Here is a 17,240-nt window from a genome sequence, read left to right as displayed (position 1 = left end):
ATAAAAAAAAAAGATAAAGAGGGAAATCCAGTTTCATAGGAAAGACAGTCGACACATAGAAAATAGTGAAGATCTAACAAAGGTGAAATATGATAAAATAGGACATGTTAATAATTAACATGTTGAATAATTAATTGCAAATTATTAATGAAAGTGTACTATGAGACAACATATGAATTCAGCTTTCCTTTGCTTTTGCTTAATCCATTATATATATTCCCATCCCTGTATCTCACCAAGCCATTCATTATTTTTATCCTTAAATTATTCCAAGTAAGGGTAATGGCAGGATCAGAGCTTGCTTGGATATTGTTCTTGATCAATAGAAATAAACAATATTGTTAGATGCACTGGTGTGCAGGTATACCTTCAGCATGTCAAAATGTCAATAATATGACAACCATTTCAGCTATATGGGCATGAAGTTAGCATAGAAATAAAATGATCTAATTGAGTTGTATTGACTTGATGATGCCCAGGGTCATTATAAACAATTATGGTATAAAATATAATCAAGGTAAGTGCGCATGATAAAAAATTAAATGAATATTAATAGGAAAATTTGTTACTCTGAAAGTAATGGTAGCTTTTTAATATGATGGCTGGGGATATCAAGCAAACTCCTCCATATATCACATCTAAAATTTATTCAGCTTATAATGAAATTTGGCAACATTTAACTATAAATATAGGTGAGAAATTGCATAAGTGGATATGGCAGAACTCTTATGTGACATTTTATAATCTACATTTTTCTTAAATGATTTTGACACAGTCCATTTTATAAGCTATGTAAACATTGAAAGCCTGTTAACTTTGTCCTGGAGTGGTTCTAATAACAGCACTGTTTCTAGTTATTCTCCCTTATAACAGCACCAAAAATGATGTGTTTTTTAAAATAAGACTTATTTTCTAACACGTAAAATAATTATGCTTTTATGTATATCTTACTATATAACTCCACATGTGTACTTTTCTACTAGCAGATAAATAGCAAATCATAGTACAATTTTACACTGGGCTTTCCTATTAAGAACAACATAGTTGAAAATCATTAAGTTGAGCCATTAATCTTCCTTTCCTAATTGTAAAATATAACATCCTTATTTTTGTTTATTATTTTCTTTATTTTACTCTCCAATATTTTTAGTCTATTACAATTTACTCTGTAGGATGTCTTTTTTCCAAGATAACATGTTAGGGCCTGACTCTCACAGAAAGCAGGTGTGTCCACAGTTAGGAAGTTGAGTCCATATTTTTTTCATTCTTATGTTTCTACATTAATTATGTAAAGAGACTTAGAGGAGGGCAGGTATGCTGCTCTCTGTGAACTTATATATGGAACTCTTCTGTTATGGAAAGAAAAAGTGATCCCACTGTGAACACTAGTACACATTGGCACTTTCTCCACTATTAACTATCTAGCAATTTCATGATCACAGAAGAAAGAGTCCCCAAGGAGTTCTGAACTGAGAGTCCCAAAGTTGACTGATTCTTTGTTCTAAACAAAACTTTTGATCAACCTCAAGATACATGGGTATTAAAATGAAATTTCATATTAAAGGGAAATTTCTCTCATCTCACTTTATCTGAGGCAGATTGACCAGAGACTGCACATTCCAAATTGAGACAACTGCACAGAAACGTCAAATGTAGGCAGCTGAAAACCTGTTCGTCATCTCTTAAACCTTTACCTATCTTTAGGGTATCAAATGTTCAGGAGTGGAAGGTCAGGAACAGTATTGAAAATGATTTATAAGAAAGCCCACACTCTTCACCTCACTAAAGACTAGTGACAATGGCTTCAGGAAACCATTGTATAATCAAGTTAACAATAGGGTGGTGGACTAATGTCTGCCATCCAACAGAAATGTATAAAGAGTGAGACACAGGTTCTTTAAGTGCTATTGGTTTAGCTGGAGTGCATGTGATGAAGGTCACTGATCACTTTGTGAGAATGGTTTTAGTGCAGCATGGGGACAAAATCCTGATAAAATGATGGACTGGTGAGAAAGTATAGGCAGTGAGTACAGACAGGTGCTACATATGATTTTCTATAAGACGTGTAGAAAAAAATGGCTGATGGGGAACGTGTTTTTAATTTTTTTTTAAAATGTGATCTCTCATAGTGTATTCATATTTTATGGAAATGATCCCATAGGAAAAAATAAATTCAGGGGAGAGAGCACTGACTGCAGGAACAAGGCCTTTGGAGTGCTAGATGAGGTGGCATGGTAACTGCAGCGAGAATCCATTCTCTGTAGAAGAGGGAGGGTAGAGTGCCTAGGATCCAGTCCAAAATCCTGAAGTCAACTAGAACAACTCTGTTTTGACATTTTCTCTAGCACTATATATCCTATTCTTTGTCTCCTCTGCAAAGATGACTTCTTTGATTTCTTCTATAAACCCTCAAACAGAAGTGTAGACTTCTAAGTTTACACATGTGATGTTATTTCCTCTACCTCATCCTCAATGTACTTCATCATTCAAAAATACCTCTCCCCTACTTTTATTAATCTGTTAAGCTGATTCTAACTTGTGATTTAAGACTATACTTTAACAACACTTTTTTTTTTTTTTTTTTTTTTTTTTTGTCTTTTGAGGGCCACACCCGTAGCATTGGAGGTTCCCAGGCTAGGGGTCTAATTGGAGCTACAGCTGCCGGCCTATGCCAGAACAACAGCAACGTCAGATCTGAGCTGCGTCTGCGACCTATTCACAGCTCAAGGGAACGCCGGATCCTTAACCCACTGAGTGAGGCCAGGGATTGAACCTACAACCTCATGGTTCCTAGTGGGATTCATTTCTGCTGTACCACGATGGGAAATCCTAACATCACTTTTTAAATGATAACTTTCTTATCCCTCAACTAGGCTGTAAGCTCTAGTTTTGCAAATACACAGTATTATTCTATAATGTATTTCTCCTACACTTACAGGTTTGCATTCCTTCCTTCATTGTGAACTCCGGGTAGACGGGGATTAGGGCTTTCTTTTGACCTCTGCATTCTATGATGGTTGACATATAATAAATTCTTATTGAATTTGCTGACTGAACAATAATCTTGCATGGTCAGTCTAAGGGAAATTCAACACTTAGTTCATCTTGAATTGAGTCTCAAAATTCAGAAAGCTCTATGAAGTATGCCTTTAATATAAGGGAAGATATTACACTAATGTCCGTTAACACAAAATTTAAGGTAACAAACTACTGTACAGAGAGCAGAGAAAGACAGAGATAAGCTTAATGGGGACAGATATATTGATAAAGATGTGAAGCATCAGCTATGGTTTGGCACAAAATTGGCTTAATGGAGGGAATCGAGTCACCCAGTTCTCCAAGGGAAGAACACAAATTTCCCCACACTCTGTTTTCAATTCAGTCAAAATAACACTGGTCTTTTCTTTTTTGTTAACCTGATCATGCTTCAAACTTATGCTCAATTTAGAGAACTTGATTACTCTTAAATATGGTTTGGCAATAGCATTTTCCATCTTGCTCCCATTAACTGAGTGTCTGCTTCATATTATTTTTTTCCAAATTTGTTTTTAGAAGTTGAATGCCAACCAATTTTCCAATGTAAATATTAAGGTTTTGTTTCCCTTCTGTATTTCTGACATAGCTACCTTTTTCAAATTGTCCTTGAGGAATCATTAAGTGTTCAGTCCATATTTTGTGCATGTGATAAATATTTATTGAGAACTTTCTTACACAGTAGGCATTGTTCTTGGTGTAGAGGAGAGTGCAAGTCCTTTACTCCCTACACAGTGACACAAATAGCTGTGCAACTGATTATAAAATACAATGGGGGTGATTAGGACTCTCAGAAGGTTGTAAGTGGTGTGTCTTTGGAGTACAGACAAAGGAATAATAAATGGTCTCCAGAGAACTCAATAGGCTTGACAGAGAACACTAGTATGGAGCCTATGCCAAGAGTAGTTACTTAATAAGCCATTCAAGAAGAAAGAAAGGCACGGTGACCAGCACAAAGGTATCAACACATGTTTGGATAAGTAACCTTTCTGGTATGACAAGAGCAGTGTGTGTATAAATGAGAAAGAGTAGGTTGTGAGGTAGGAAAAGGAAGCAAGGGCCAAAGTGCACAGGATATTGAATGGTTTCTAAAATGTACATCTTTACTCTGTATGTGATATAGTAAAGTTCAAATTTAGATTTTGAAATATAACTCATTTGCAGTATTGGTTAAAATACTGGGAAAGAAAGAGTCTCATTAGATGGTTGTAGTCTTGGAAAGACAGAAAGAGGGCCTGAACTTGGGAGAGAAGTAATTCGCATTCATTCATTCATTCAGGCACCTGGCAAGGAGTTGGATGCTTTACAGAACACCTGTGTTAAGACTTGCAACACTCTTACAAAGTAGGCATTTCTACTGAGAAGAGAAAATAATAAAAAGAATTGAAATATTTATGAGCACATTATATATGTGCTGTTCATGTTTTCATTCATTTAATCTTCCCAGCAACCCAAATGGAGGTGCAAAGATGGAAAATAACTTGCCCAAACCATCATGGTTTGTATGCAGCAGAACCAGGACGTAAACTCTAAAGCTTAACTCCAGAAGCCTTCCTTTAAAAATCTACATTTTTCTGCCTGATAAAGTTAATACAGGCTGTAGTGTTTTATGGGTTCACCGTGTACACGCTGGGGCCATTGAGAATGATTGTGAGAGGGAGAGTGGAGAGAGAAACAGTGAACCAGGTACAGAGTTCCTTCAAAACGATTTTTATTTTTGCTACAAATAGGTAAAACAAAATTGAACAATTTCTAGCTTTGTAATTTACCCTTCCACCTAGCGCATGTAACGGTTAGGAGTATGGACTCCATAGAGCAATCCTGGATTAAATTCTGGCTTTGTCAATTGCTAGCTGTGTGACCTTCAGTAAATTAACTGCTCTGTACCTGTTTCCTTCTCTGTAATATAGGGATATCAAATAATGCTGATTTCAATGTACTGAGGATTAAATAACTTAGAATTGGTAAAGCACTTGGAAAAATCCCTTGATTATACCACAAATCGTGCTATTTGAGTGAAATAAAATCACAAAATATCAATTAAAAATCTCAATTGTAGCAGAAACATTAAATAAAATGTTAATTTAGAGCAAAAGAATAAAATTTCTCTCTGAATAGACTTCACTAATATATCACCTGCTGGGGGAGAGGGTATAATTTAATCTTAGTAAAGAAAGGGGGCATCCAAACAGAGAAAATGTCAAAATGTTTTTTGACTCTGAATTGACTTTTTCCTCTTCCTTAGAAGGCCTTGGACTGATCTTCCTGCTTGCCTAAGACATTTAACAAAAGTAAACACAGTATAGAAATGCCTAATTTTGTAAATATTAACAGGCTTCTGATGACTTTCTGTAAACATTTTTCAAAGAATGAATCTGAAGTACTCATTGTTACTGGATTGAACTTTAAGATGATCGATATATAAGCATGGTATTTGTCTTCCCCTTAAAATGTAACTGTGTAGAATCAGACTGCTTTGTTAAAAATGGAAAATTTAGTAATTTTCAATATATAAAATTCTCAAGCTTACCCCAATTTTAGTATCTTTGGAGAAACAACCATATACATGAAATAGCCTGATAGAATTTGAGTGGAGATTTTGTTCCAAAGTGTGTGTTTATCTTTAGACTTTGATTCAACTCAGTAAGCATTATAATCTCTAAGGTTTTCAGAGCTCATATCTACATAACCAGGTTTCATGGTGAATGCTTGCATTATATTTAAGCGGTATATTTTTGGAATCTATTGCCAAAATCAGTACAAATGCAGCAGATCAATTATGAAGCAATCCGTGTTTTGTATAGAATGATGGTGAAATTCACCAGGGAAAAGTCTGCAGGCTTACTTTCAAAATTTTTGGAAGGGTACTTGATTTTAAAGATTTTTTTTTTTTTCCTCTCCTCAATGCGGTTTCCCTTACAAAAGGCAGCTGGCTTTAGATGGGTAAATAAATCATGAAAGAAAACCATGTGTGAGTCCAATGAAGTGCTAAAGCAGCTTACCAGAGGTCTTCAAAAGGATAAGAAAAAGGGCACTGAAAAATCTTCTGAGGACTTTTGATAAGCAGCCTACTCTTGTGCCAGAGCAGACTCCTTTATCTACCTGACTTATTTTCTCAAGTTAGTGTCTGGTATCATGATTCCATCTAAGGTAAGCTGTTTACCTTTAGCAATTATTTACTTTTTCTCCTAGCATAAAAAGTTCTATCCGAATTCACCTACAGGTTAATAAATAGTTCTCACGGCTTTTGGTTAGTAAACATGATAGTATGTGAGGCAGAGATCAGAGTTTTAAAACATCCAAAAGATCAGCTATCACTGTCATCTGTAATCACCCTTTAAAACCCTACTCTTAGAGTCTTACTGTGAATTGCTGTATTGTTTGCCATTGAACTGAAAGGTATACATTTACAATGAAGTTGATAATTTTTCTACATATAATAAAGCTTTGCTGAAGATATTATTAATTTTTGATATACATTTAAAATACTCTTCTGTGAGAAATGCAGTATAAGTTGACACTAATTTTTATCCTTCATTATAATGGAGACTGTGTGTAATTTTTAAGTAAAATACTTGAAGATTTTATTTTCACTGTGGGAAAAGTTTGAGAGATATAATTAGCATATGCAAAATAAACATATTAGCATATGAAAATAAAATATTAAATATAAAGAATTTATTATCTCCAGCCTTCACTGTTCTAGGGCAAGTTGATCCCAAAGAGCTCTGATTAATAAAGTACACCAAGGGACAGGGCTGCAAACAACAAAAGCTGAGAGAGCCAGATTATAAGAAAGAAATGATCAGGGAAAATATGGTTACAGATAAAAAGGGAGAACTCAGCCCAAGATGGTGATGGAAATACTCCAAGAAGAGTTAAGTCTATAAACACAAAAGTATAGAAGAGATGTAGCAACTGCTTGAGGGAAGTGGGATGTTGGGCAAAAACAGTTTTAAAAAGGATTTTAAAGAAGTTTTCTTTTATATGTGCTCTAACTCTCCCCTCTGTCCTGTGAGACTTTCAGGAAAATCTTCACTTTCCTTTTATGATGTTACTTTTTAAGTTTTTATGTGCTTGTAATAAGAATAAAAATATTTTCCCTTTTATTTGTTCAAGGTATTATTTATAAACAGTAACATTTACTACTTTTAAGTGTTTGGGGAGGAGATGGTGGTGAACGAACGCCTGGCACCTCTTTGCCTCAAGTTGGGATGACTCTAAAGAGTCTTCCAGATCGAAAGATCCCCACGGAATCAACCAAAATATTGGATCTGTACTTCAGTTCAACATTCTTCCCTCCTGAAGCTAGCTTTCTTCGTTCGCAGTCTTTCATGAGTGGTCCAACGTGTGTTTTCCCTTAACCTCTTGTACCTAAACCTCTATTGCATTTTGTTTCCAGGAAACTGGTTTAAGAGAGTTGGTGGTAGGAATGGTTTTAGGAACCCGACTCTAAAATGAAAACTGGTATCCTGACTCCTGCCAGCCAGGTGATAGTGAAGACTCCATCTCTGATAGTCAGTAGAATAGCAATACCCCTGGGTGCTCTCTAGTGAAGTAACTGTGTAAACCCTTACTGGTGGTAAATGTGGATAGATGTCTGTGAAAGGATGTAAGCTCTGATAGAATATTCCAAGCATCTGAGAGGAGAAAGCCGTAATTTTACTAAGTATGATAGTAAATGTTCGTTGCTGAGAGCTTTTGATGCATTAGAGAAAAATTAAAGGCTGGAAGAGGATGATCACAAAATGAAGGTGAAATGTGAAAGATCTTTTTTGTTGTTGTCTATAAAAAGAATCCCATTACCCACAGCTAGAGGGCAGAAACAAAAAGATAAGACTGAGAGCTTAACCTTCGTACAGAAGAGCTCTACAGGGGTTTGAATTCTCAAGCCTGGCAAGTCAACAACACCAATATGAGGTACAGGCTTGGATAGAATGGACTTGAGATTTGAGTTAGGGACTCAGATCTCCCTGAGCCCTCTGAACCCAGAGAAGTAGCTCAGTCTCTTAGTTTAATGTTAGTACCCCCCTCCTTGCCCCTTGCTTATAGGCAATGCAGGGGCCTCTGTCTTGCAAGACACTTTGTTCTGCCCAACATAGTGCACCCTTACTTTCCTCCTTGGCCACCAGACCCATAGTTAGGGTCAGATGTTAGCCTACCCCAATTGAAGCAGTCTTAGACCTGCTAAGGGAAGAAAAGGAACACATTGCAAAGATGTTTCAGGATCTATGTAACCAAGAGAAAGATGAGACAACATCTACAGTTGCAGGATTTAGGAGAGAGGCATAAAGATGGATAATAGAGTTCTCCCGTAATAAGAGGCTTAGTACTTGACAGGAACCCCGTGAGACAATGCTAAGAGACTATTAGGATGACCTTGGAAGTCTGGAGAAAGTGATGACCTAAACTACATGCTGGAGGAAGGCTATTACAAAACATCACAGAATGAGTGACTGAAACAACAAACCTTTATCTCTCACAGTTCTGGAAGGTGGGAAGTCCAAGATCAAGGAGAAGGCAGATTCATTTTTGGTTAGGCCTTCTCCTGGCTTGCAGACAGCTGTCCTCTTACCATATCAGAGAGAGGAAGCTCTGGCTTTTCTTCCTCTTCTTATAAGGGGACTAATCCTATTTTGAGGAATCCACTTTCATAACCTCACTTTCTCCCAAAGGTCCACCTCCTTATAACATCGTATTGCGGGTTAAAGTCTTTGACATACAGATTTTGAGAGGACACAAATATTTAGTTCATGACAGTCTCCAAAGGCTCAAATAGGTGTGTATGCTGCAATGGCTCTACTAGGTAAGGCTGAAACACCCTCTGACCAATTATGTTCGGGGCGGGGGGAGGGTTGGGGGCCAAAGACACTATTTATCAAAGCAGAAAGGAACACGTTAGTGTGAGTGAGTCAGAATCACTGAGAAGCTCCCTGGTGTCTGTCCTTTATAGGCTAGGCTCCTTGTAGAAAATGCTGATTCAGAAGAGAGGTTCCTCAAAGTAATAAAGATCTTGAAATAATAGCTTCCAGCTGGTAGCATTCAGTAATTCAGGTGGGAGCAATTACCATAACGAGTTGCAAGGTCTGAGTGACAGCTGTGGTCCTGACCTACAGAGAGCTATTGAAAAAATAGAACATGATGTTCTGAAGCACAGGATAGGAGGGAAGCCAACAAGAATAGTGCTTAATATACACAATCAAAAAAATAAAATAAAATAAAATAAAGATCGATGATGAGGAGGCTGAGGGCAGCCTCCCCGGTTAAATGTTACATTCTCAGATCCCATTTCCAGACATTAGCCAGCTCTAAAACTGGGATCCACTGACAGAAGGAGAGGCACCAAGTGCCCACAGGGAAAAGTCCCATGATACAACTGCTAGGTGTGTACATAAATGATATCCTTAGTGCTTTTCTAAAGAAACTCATTACCATCTTTTGGTACTGGGAGAAAGGAATATAAGTGTTGGACCTAGGACAGGGTCTCAGTTGATACTGATAACTCAGGTCCAAAAGTGCATCATGGTGCCACCATTAAACAGGTGTGTGAGAATGTGGTAATAAATGAAGTTTCTGCCAAGTCTGGCTCAACATGTGTCCACTTGGTCCACAGACCCACCAAGGGATTTTTTTCCCCTGGCCCCTGCACTACCCTGAGGCTTTGTATTCACAAACAGAGGCAAGGGTGGTCTTTTGAAGGTCTAGCTATGAGCCCAGGTTAGAGAAGCTACACTGTGTCTTTGTCTATGAAGATACGGTATACGCCCTAAATTAACAAAGATTATTTTGCACCCTAGTAGGTAGGGTGCCTGGGTTCTAGAACCAAGGGATGCTAGTGATGTCACTCCCAGTGAGGCAGGTGGGGAATTTGGGTTCCTCATTCTGTCAAATGCAGGCTCTGTGGACCTAGATAGGCCAAGCCACCTGTGCTAGGGTGGGGTGGGCATTTGGCATTGCTTATAGACACTTTTGGTTGTCACAGTTGGAGGATGTTACTGGTGACTATGGCTTAAGGCCAGGGATGTTGCTAAATCTCCTGCATTCTTCCAGCGAGTCCCCCACAACAAACCACCTGGCCCCAAACATCAGCAGTGCCAAGGGTGAGGAATTCTGAGCTAGACATCATGGCTCCCAGAGAGGAAAATGCTCCCATTATGCAACAGACAAAGAGTTTCCTTGAACATTATAAGCTGTGGTCACCAATCATAATTCTATTCTCAGATCTGAAATTTACTAATGATTACTTAAGGTATAATCAAAATTTTATTTTAAACTATATACATAGAAAGTACTGGAATAATATCTATAAAATATTTAATTGAGTAATAGGACTATGCCTTTATTTCTTGATTAAAACTGCTGGTGACTAAAATGATATGGAGTAATATTGAAAGTAACTATTAGATTTTTTTCAAATTCATATAGTACTTTGAATAGAAATAGATTAATAACCTGAAGTAAAATAGGCTTATAACATATATTTTAAGGACATAAAACTACAAGTACAAATAAAAATGGAGAGATTCAATTAATAATTGGTGTCTCTAAGATATACTAGAAAGGAAACAATTGGCTCTTAACCCAGTTTTAATCCTATTAGTATCCTGCGTAGACACACACTTGGAAAAAGCCAGTTAACAGTAGTTTGTATTGAGGAGCCAAATAGGAGCCCTGGACACAAAGCCACTCCCCACTTTACAGTGGGAGCCCATCTAAGGAGATATGTAGACTCTTCTAATGTGAACACCTTAGGAGGAAGCACTGTGGATCTGCCCATTCAGGGTAAAGACTGCCCAAGGGGAGGAGGTGCTAAGGGCAAATCCGGTACAAACAAAAGAGCAAAGAAAGGAGGGTTTTGTTTTGCCTTTTTTTAAAAGCAAGTTTTGTTTTACTACATCAATGTAGTCTCTTCTGCTGACTGCTCAATGTAATTAATAAATCACTGGCAATGTCACCACATAGAAGAGTTCATATACAGAGTGTGAGGTGGCTTGAGACCGGAGCCATTCTGACGGACCTGAGTTTAGACTTGTTGTTACCCTGGCCATCATCCTGAAGAGCTGCATTTCTTAGAGGGAAGTGGAAGCATGGGGTTTTATGAACTGTTGTTTCAACCTGATGAAAGAAGTAAGCAAACAAAACAACACCAAACCCAAAATAATGGAGGGAATCAGAAATCACTTTTTATAGGCAAATTAGAAAAATTGGTCCATCCAAAGAGTAAAATGAAAAGGATAGAGCAAATTAGAAAAGATGCCTGCTTTAAGTATCACAGACAGGATGGTTTGAAGGTAGGATCTGTGTTGGCCAACTAATAGTGCTCAGGACAGCTTCACCTAATAGTAGGGCCTCAGGCAGGTATCTTAGCTTCTCCAAGCCTCTATGTCCTCATCTATAAAATAGGAAAAATACTAATATATTCATCATGGTGCTACTGTCAGGATTAAATACAATGAAAATGCCTGGCCCATATTTATTGCTATCACTAGTATTAAGCTATAAGAAATTACTCCAAACAGACACAAAGAAAAGACTTAGTATATAAACATGAGGATATTAGAAGTAATTTTATTTATTTATTTATTTTTTTACCTCACTCACAGCATATGGAAGTTTCCAGGCCCAGGGATTGAATCTGAGCCACAGCTATGACCTATGCTGCAGCTGTGACAATGCCGGATCCTTAACCCACTGTGCCAGGCCAGGGATCAAACCCATGCCTCCACAGCAACCTAAGCCATTGCAGTCAAATTCTTAACCCACTGTGCTTCAGCAGGAACTCCCTAAAATTAATTTTAAATAAGGAAATTCATAGTTGAAACATAATAGTAATAAAAGAAGTGCAGTTTAAAACTCCCAATTATTCCTATCAAGTTAGCCAAGTCCAAAAATTGATAGCACTTAATGTTAGCAAGGATAAAGTAACAGAAACATTGATGTTTTGTTAAAATTATCAATTGGCAACATTTCTTTAATTTTGTTTGACTATATAGCAATCACCTTTAAATAATCATGTTTAAATATTTCCTCTGTTAGATTTTAAAGAAATAAAAATTTTGAGAAAGGTTTATTCATAAAGGTATTCATTAGAGTACAAATATTATTAGATTTGGAACATATCAGAAACAACTTGTATTCTCAACATTTGGGTTACTGTTAAGCAAAACAGAGGCACTCTATACAATAGACTGGTAAATATTTTCATTTACCTTAAGTAACCTGGCATGAGGAGATTAGCTGCCCTGCGAATGCTGCCTCAGACTAAAGCCTGCTCTGAAGTGCTGTGAGAAGACAGCAGTGGATGGGAGTGGGGATGAGCACTTTCAGACAGTCCCTGGCCTCATTGTCCATGTGCTTCCAGAGCCTTGCTCTGATCAGTATCCTACTCTGTCAGAAGGGGGCAGTTGAGAAAAAAGGTGTTTCCTGATTGAGCACTGCATTCCCAAGCAGCCTTCTACTGTAGGAACCTGATTCTCAAGAGTGCTTAAATTGATAAGCTTCCTCCAAGATTTGAGAGGAAATTAGATATTAGAAAAATTAATTAGAAAGTACACCCTGACTTGCCCTGTTAAGTTCTTTACATTGTGCCTCATAGTTTGTAGTTTATAACTTTGTACTCATTGGAATGAATGGGGGATTAAAGAAGAAGAATCAGATGTCTGTGGAAATTCCAATTTAGTACGTGAAATAGCCCAAGAATCTGGGTGTTAAGTGAGTTCCCTAGTTCTTTGCTGTTCAAAGCTTGATTCTTGGACAAGCAGCATTGGTATCCCTGGAGCACTTTGAAAAATGTTCAGAATCTCAGACTCCACCCTGAAACTTCTGAATCAGGATCTGCATTTTAGTAAGATTCCCAGGGCTTTTGTATACATATTCAAAACAAGATGTGCTGCTCCATGTTGTCTAATAAATGCCCAAGTTTGTTAACCTAATGATGGAAGTTTAGGGAAGGCCTAAGAGTAAGACATCAGTTTTTGTTATGATTTGCTTCACATGCCTCAAACATATTTGGTCTATAAACTGTTTTATCAGGACAACCATGCATAATTAAATTTTGGGAACTGTTTACCAACAAAAAAAAAAAGTCTTAGCTCTAGAATGAACCCATGTCATAACCTCAGAAGCAATAACTACTGTACACAATTCTTTATAGGATATTTACAACCATGTAAATACGGAACACATCAAGACATCCACAGAACTGCTTGAATGAACTAATGTTGGAGAAGCCAAGTTATGATACTAACAAAAACTACTGGGATGCAACTTAAAGCAACATGTCTTAGCTCTGCTACATCTGGCAGAGGTAGCGGCAACACAGTCAAGCTGGTTGGAGGCTCTATGCCACTCCTATGTAAAAAGATCAAGAAGCCAAAAGCAACAAAGTTTTCAGCAACAAACCCCTGGAGGGTCTATTCAAGTTTATACTCTACTTAAAGCAGTGTTTTTCATGAATCCTCAAAGAGAACCAATACAATAAATCCCATTTTCTATTATATAAAACAATAAGCAATAGAGACAGTATGATAGAATACATTTTAAAAAATTATTTCAATAGCAGCAAAGTATTGTTATTGCATTATTAAATCCTGGCATCTTTTAGGAGAATAATTAGCACAATCCATCCAGATCTGATAATAACCCCATAAAACCTGACAAATCACAGCTGGAATCCTACTAGAAGGATGGACAGATAGGCTGAGAATCAAATTGTTTAAAGTTTTTTTTTTTTTTTGGTATCATCAAAGGGTTTTAAGATGTTATGTTAGCTGATCTGGAAATAAATCTTAGTCTTTTCATATATCAGGCCATGTTCTTATATTCAAGTTTCCTAATTACTGGTGTCATATGATTTATTTACACAGAGGTAATTTAATGTTGATTTGCTTCTCTACCTCACACTAAGGAATCTATATTTCCCCATGGGCAGAGGATGTAAGTGAGCTGTGTGGCCCATTCCTTATTGTTTAATGAGGCCAGATTTCCTTTGAGCTCCTGAAGAAGCTGCTTTCCACTGTTTGGCTGGGCTTGTGGCCATTTCTGTGTGGGTTGGGAGAGACTTCAGGGGTCATTTTGCCAGAAATTTGGCAAAAGATATGCAACAGAGAAAATTGGAAAGTGTTATTTGAGAAGTTACTCCACACTCTAGAAGAAGAGCAAACAGAGACACAGCAGTGCTGGTCAAAGGTCGGTGTTAGTAACACTTGCACACACCACCTATTTTTACATACCTCTGTCTGAGTCGTGAGCAAGAAAGAGGCTTTCAATAGATAAGTACTACAGCAAGCAACATGTTTGCTTGATAAGAAATAACATCAACATCGAACAGCTGAATTGGAAAAAGACGTTTGTAATAACAAAGAATAGATGCATGTTATTTAAAGATAAAGTCTTAACTTTTGACAAGTTATGCTGTTATTCTTATAGGAAAATAAGTTAGGATTTAATGCATGAACAGTAACTTCTAGTCAGAAGCTAATGCTGGCATTTATTTTTGTTGCTGTAGAGTTTATGTAGCTTCAGGTAGTTTTCTGTCTGTGATAACATCAAACAGAATTTGTTAATTATACCAAATTACCGCAGCCTAGAGAAAAGAGCTTGGATATAATGAGTATAACAAAATCTCCCAAAATATATTACCAGTCATATAATCCCTGCTGCCTTCAAATAATAACCACACTGTTTACATATAGACATAGATACATAGATGTCTGTATGGTATATACAAATATACATGCAGACACATGTTCCGGGGTATATACTGGCCCAGGAAAATACCTAGGATGACACAATACAAATATTAAGTTACTACAGTGGTTTTCAATCTTGGATGCCCTTGAGATCACCTTGACTGCTTTTAAAAGTATGGATGTCGGGGTCGAACCATGGCAGAGATACTTATTTCACTGGTATGGAATATAGCCGCGGCTTTGGGATTTTTCCAAAGCTTCACAGGGGATTCAAATACATACCTAAAAAGTTACCTGCTATATGGTAATGTGGTTACAAAGTGTTTTGATTTTCCTTCCTCTGAACAAACGTACCAGCCAGCCTTCTCTGTTTCTTAAAATATGTATCTCTCCATCGAAAACAAAAGCTACTGACACTTCATGAAGACTGTTTCTCCTCTAGAACTGTTGTGACTGCAGTTTGGGTGAGCAAAGTGAGGATGAAAAATATCATAGAATGTAGGTGAACGGGTGACAGTGTCCTTTCTTGGTCATCACTGCACCCACAGTGTCTCCAGGTGCCTAAACATATCAGCCACTTAAAATTTATTGAATAAATAAATGCCTGTATGTTGCTGTCATAGTTACTTTGGCTCCAGTCCTGCCTCCCAAGAATCTCTATTTTTGGCCATAGTTACAAGATTTTCCTCTCTCTGTTCTTATCATGTCTTTTGCTATGTGTCTCAGTCTATCACTGTAACTGCAAAAGAGATTTTTGAGGTGGCTGTCTTGCTGAAAATTTTCTCCCACATCAGTGGGAAAAGCGCCAAATGCAGACTGGGCTTATTTCTTGAGGACAGAACAACTGGTCCAACAGAGCCAATTAAATTCTCCTAGTTCTTGTTCATACTTATTTGGTAGTGCAAGTTGCATTTGGCAATAGTGTCTCTTAACTGTGGATAATGCACAGTTTTCAGAGTTTGGGGTTGCAAACAAGAGACCAAAGAAGGTTGCCCATGATCATATAGCTGGATTATGCCACATGAAAGATTCAAATAGAACTCCTCAATTGCACAGACTCCCTCAGCAGTCACTACTGGCACCACCCCCTTGGCTTCAGGGTTTCCCATGGAAAGTCCACAATACTCATCTCCAGTATAACCATCACTTAAAAGAAGACAACAACAACAAAAAATAACTAATGAAACTATCTTCATATTTTTAAATTAATCCCTAAGACTCAAGGCCCTAAATGTGACTTCATTACATAGATGATATTTTGGAAAAGAGCACTTATATTTTATGTTTTAAATACCTACCTGTTGACTCTAACTCACAGTGTAAATGTTTTAATAGTGCAGTGATTCTGACAATTTTAACTACTGTAAGGATTGCCTAAGTCAGATCCGGTCTCAACTGACTCCAACCTTTCAAAGGCTTATGATCATACCCAGCATATAACCTAAAATTCATTATGTGACCTGCAGAATCAGACACCTGACCACCTCTCCTACTGTATTTTCTTCCATGTCACCTGGCTCAGATAGTATTAACTGTACCAGGTCACCTATTATTCCTTAATTATCCCAAGCAGGGTCTATGATTAGGGCTCTTGCATTTCCTGCCTACAGTTCCTGAAATTTTGTTCCTTTGAATAGCCAAATTGCTTATTTAAGTCTCTTAAATGTAATCTCATCATAGAGTCCTGTTCTGCCCAGGTGTGTAAATTATTGTCCCTATTTGATACTCTCTGCCCCCTTATTCACTTTATTTTTTTTCTTGTGAAAATTTGATGTCTTCTATATTCACTACCAACTCCTGCTCCAAACATATGCCTGCACACAAATGCATAAGGGAATGTACACTCTAATTTAAGTACTTTTTTTTTCCCCACTGTGGCATTCCATGTACTTATAAAGTTACCAATTTATAGTAGGTACTCAATAAACATTGATTACAACCACAAGCAATAGAAAATTACTTGAGATGATTTTTGAGGATATAAAATTCAAGAGTTTAGGGTATCCATGTTTCTTGACATTCCAAACGCATTAGTCTTTCAGTTGAAGAACCTGATCTTTATGTTACAGGCTTCAAGTCCCCTTCAAGGAGATTAAACCCAAAAGCCTCTGGCCATGTCTCATTGTAATACCCCCTTCCCTGCCTTGACCAGCTTGGGCTGTTCTCTCCCTGCTAGAGAAGGAATGTTGCCCATTTCTCACCCTGCCCACCATATAACCTGTTTCCCATGCAAATAAGGTCTCCTGCCCAAGACCAAACAGAAGATCAAACTGGGTCTCCACACAGGTTGCATTGTGGGGCATAAAGCTGCAGAGTGAGTGAGGCGCTGTTTTTTAACCTGCACACACGTGAGTCCTCTCTCCTCCAGAAATGTACTTCCACTTTAATGTATTTATAAAACATCCACCATGCCAATGCTTTGCTACAGCAAGACAGGGACCGAGGAAACTATGACTGTATCACTTAGATCAGTGAATACTATACACCTGGCAGACTTAATGCCAGGTACATTTCCAG

The 17,240-nt window shown here is 37.5% G+C and overlaps 1 protein-coding gene across 1 annotated transcript in view; it reads right to left on the bottom strand.

Moving 5' to 3' along the window:
• LOC146400050 (uncharacterized) overlaps positions 1-17,240 on the bottom strand; it is a 260,931-nt gene that overhangs the window by 177,426 nt on the left and 66,265 nt on the right. The window lies entirely within an intron of this gene.

Source organism: Sus scrofa, chromosome 9 (genome assembly GCF_054392235.1).
Source record: "Sus scrofa isolate SSC_HxYL_T2T_F1_AM1 chromosome 9, Sscrofa_HxYL_maternal_Yorkshire_Landrace_v2.0, whole genome shotgun sequence".
NCBI classification, from domain to species: domain Eukaryota; kingdom Metazoa; phylum Chordata; class Mammalia; order Artiodactyla; family Suidae; genus Sus; species Sus scrofa.
Note: the sequence above shows the minus strand (reverse complement) of the source record. Positions and strands in the feature narration are given on the sequence as shown.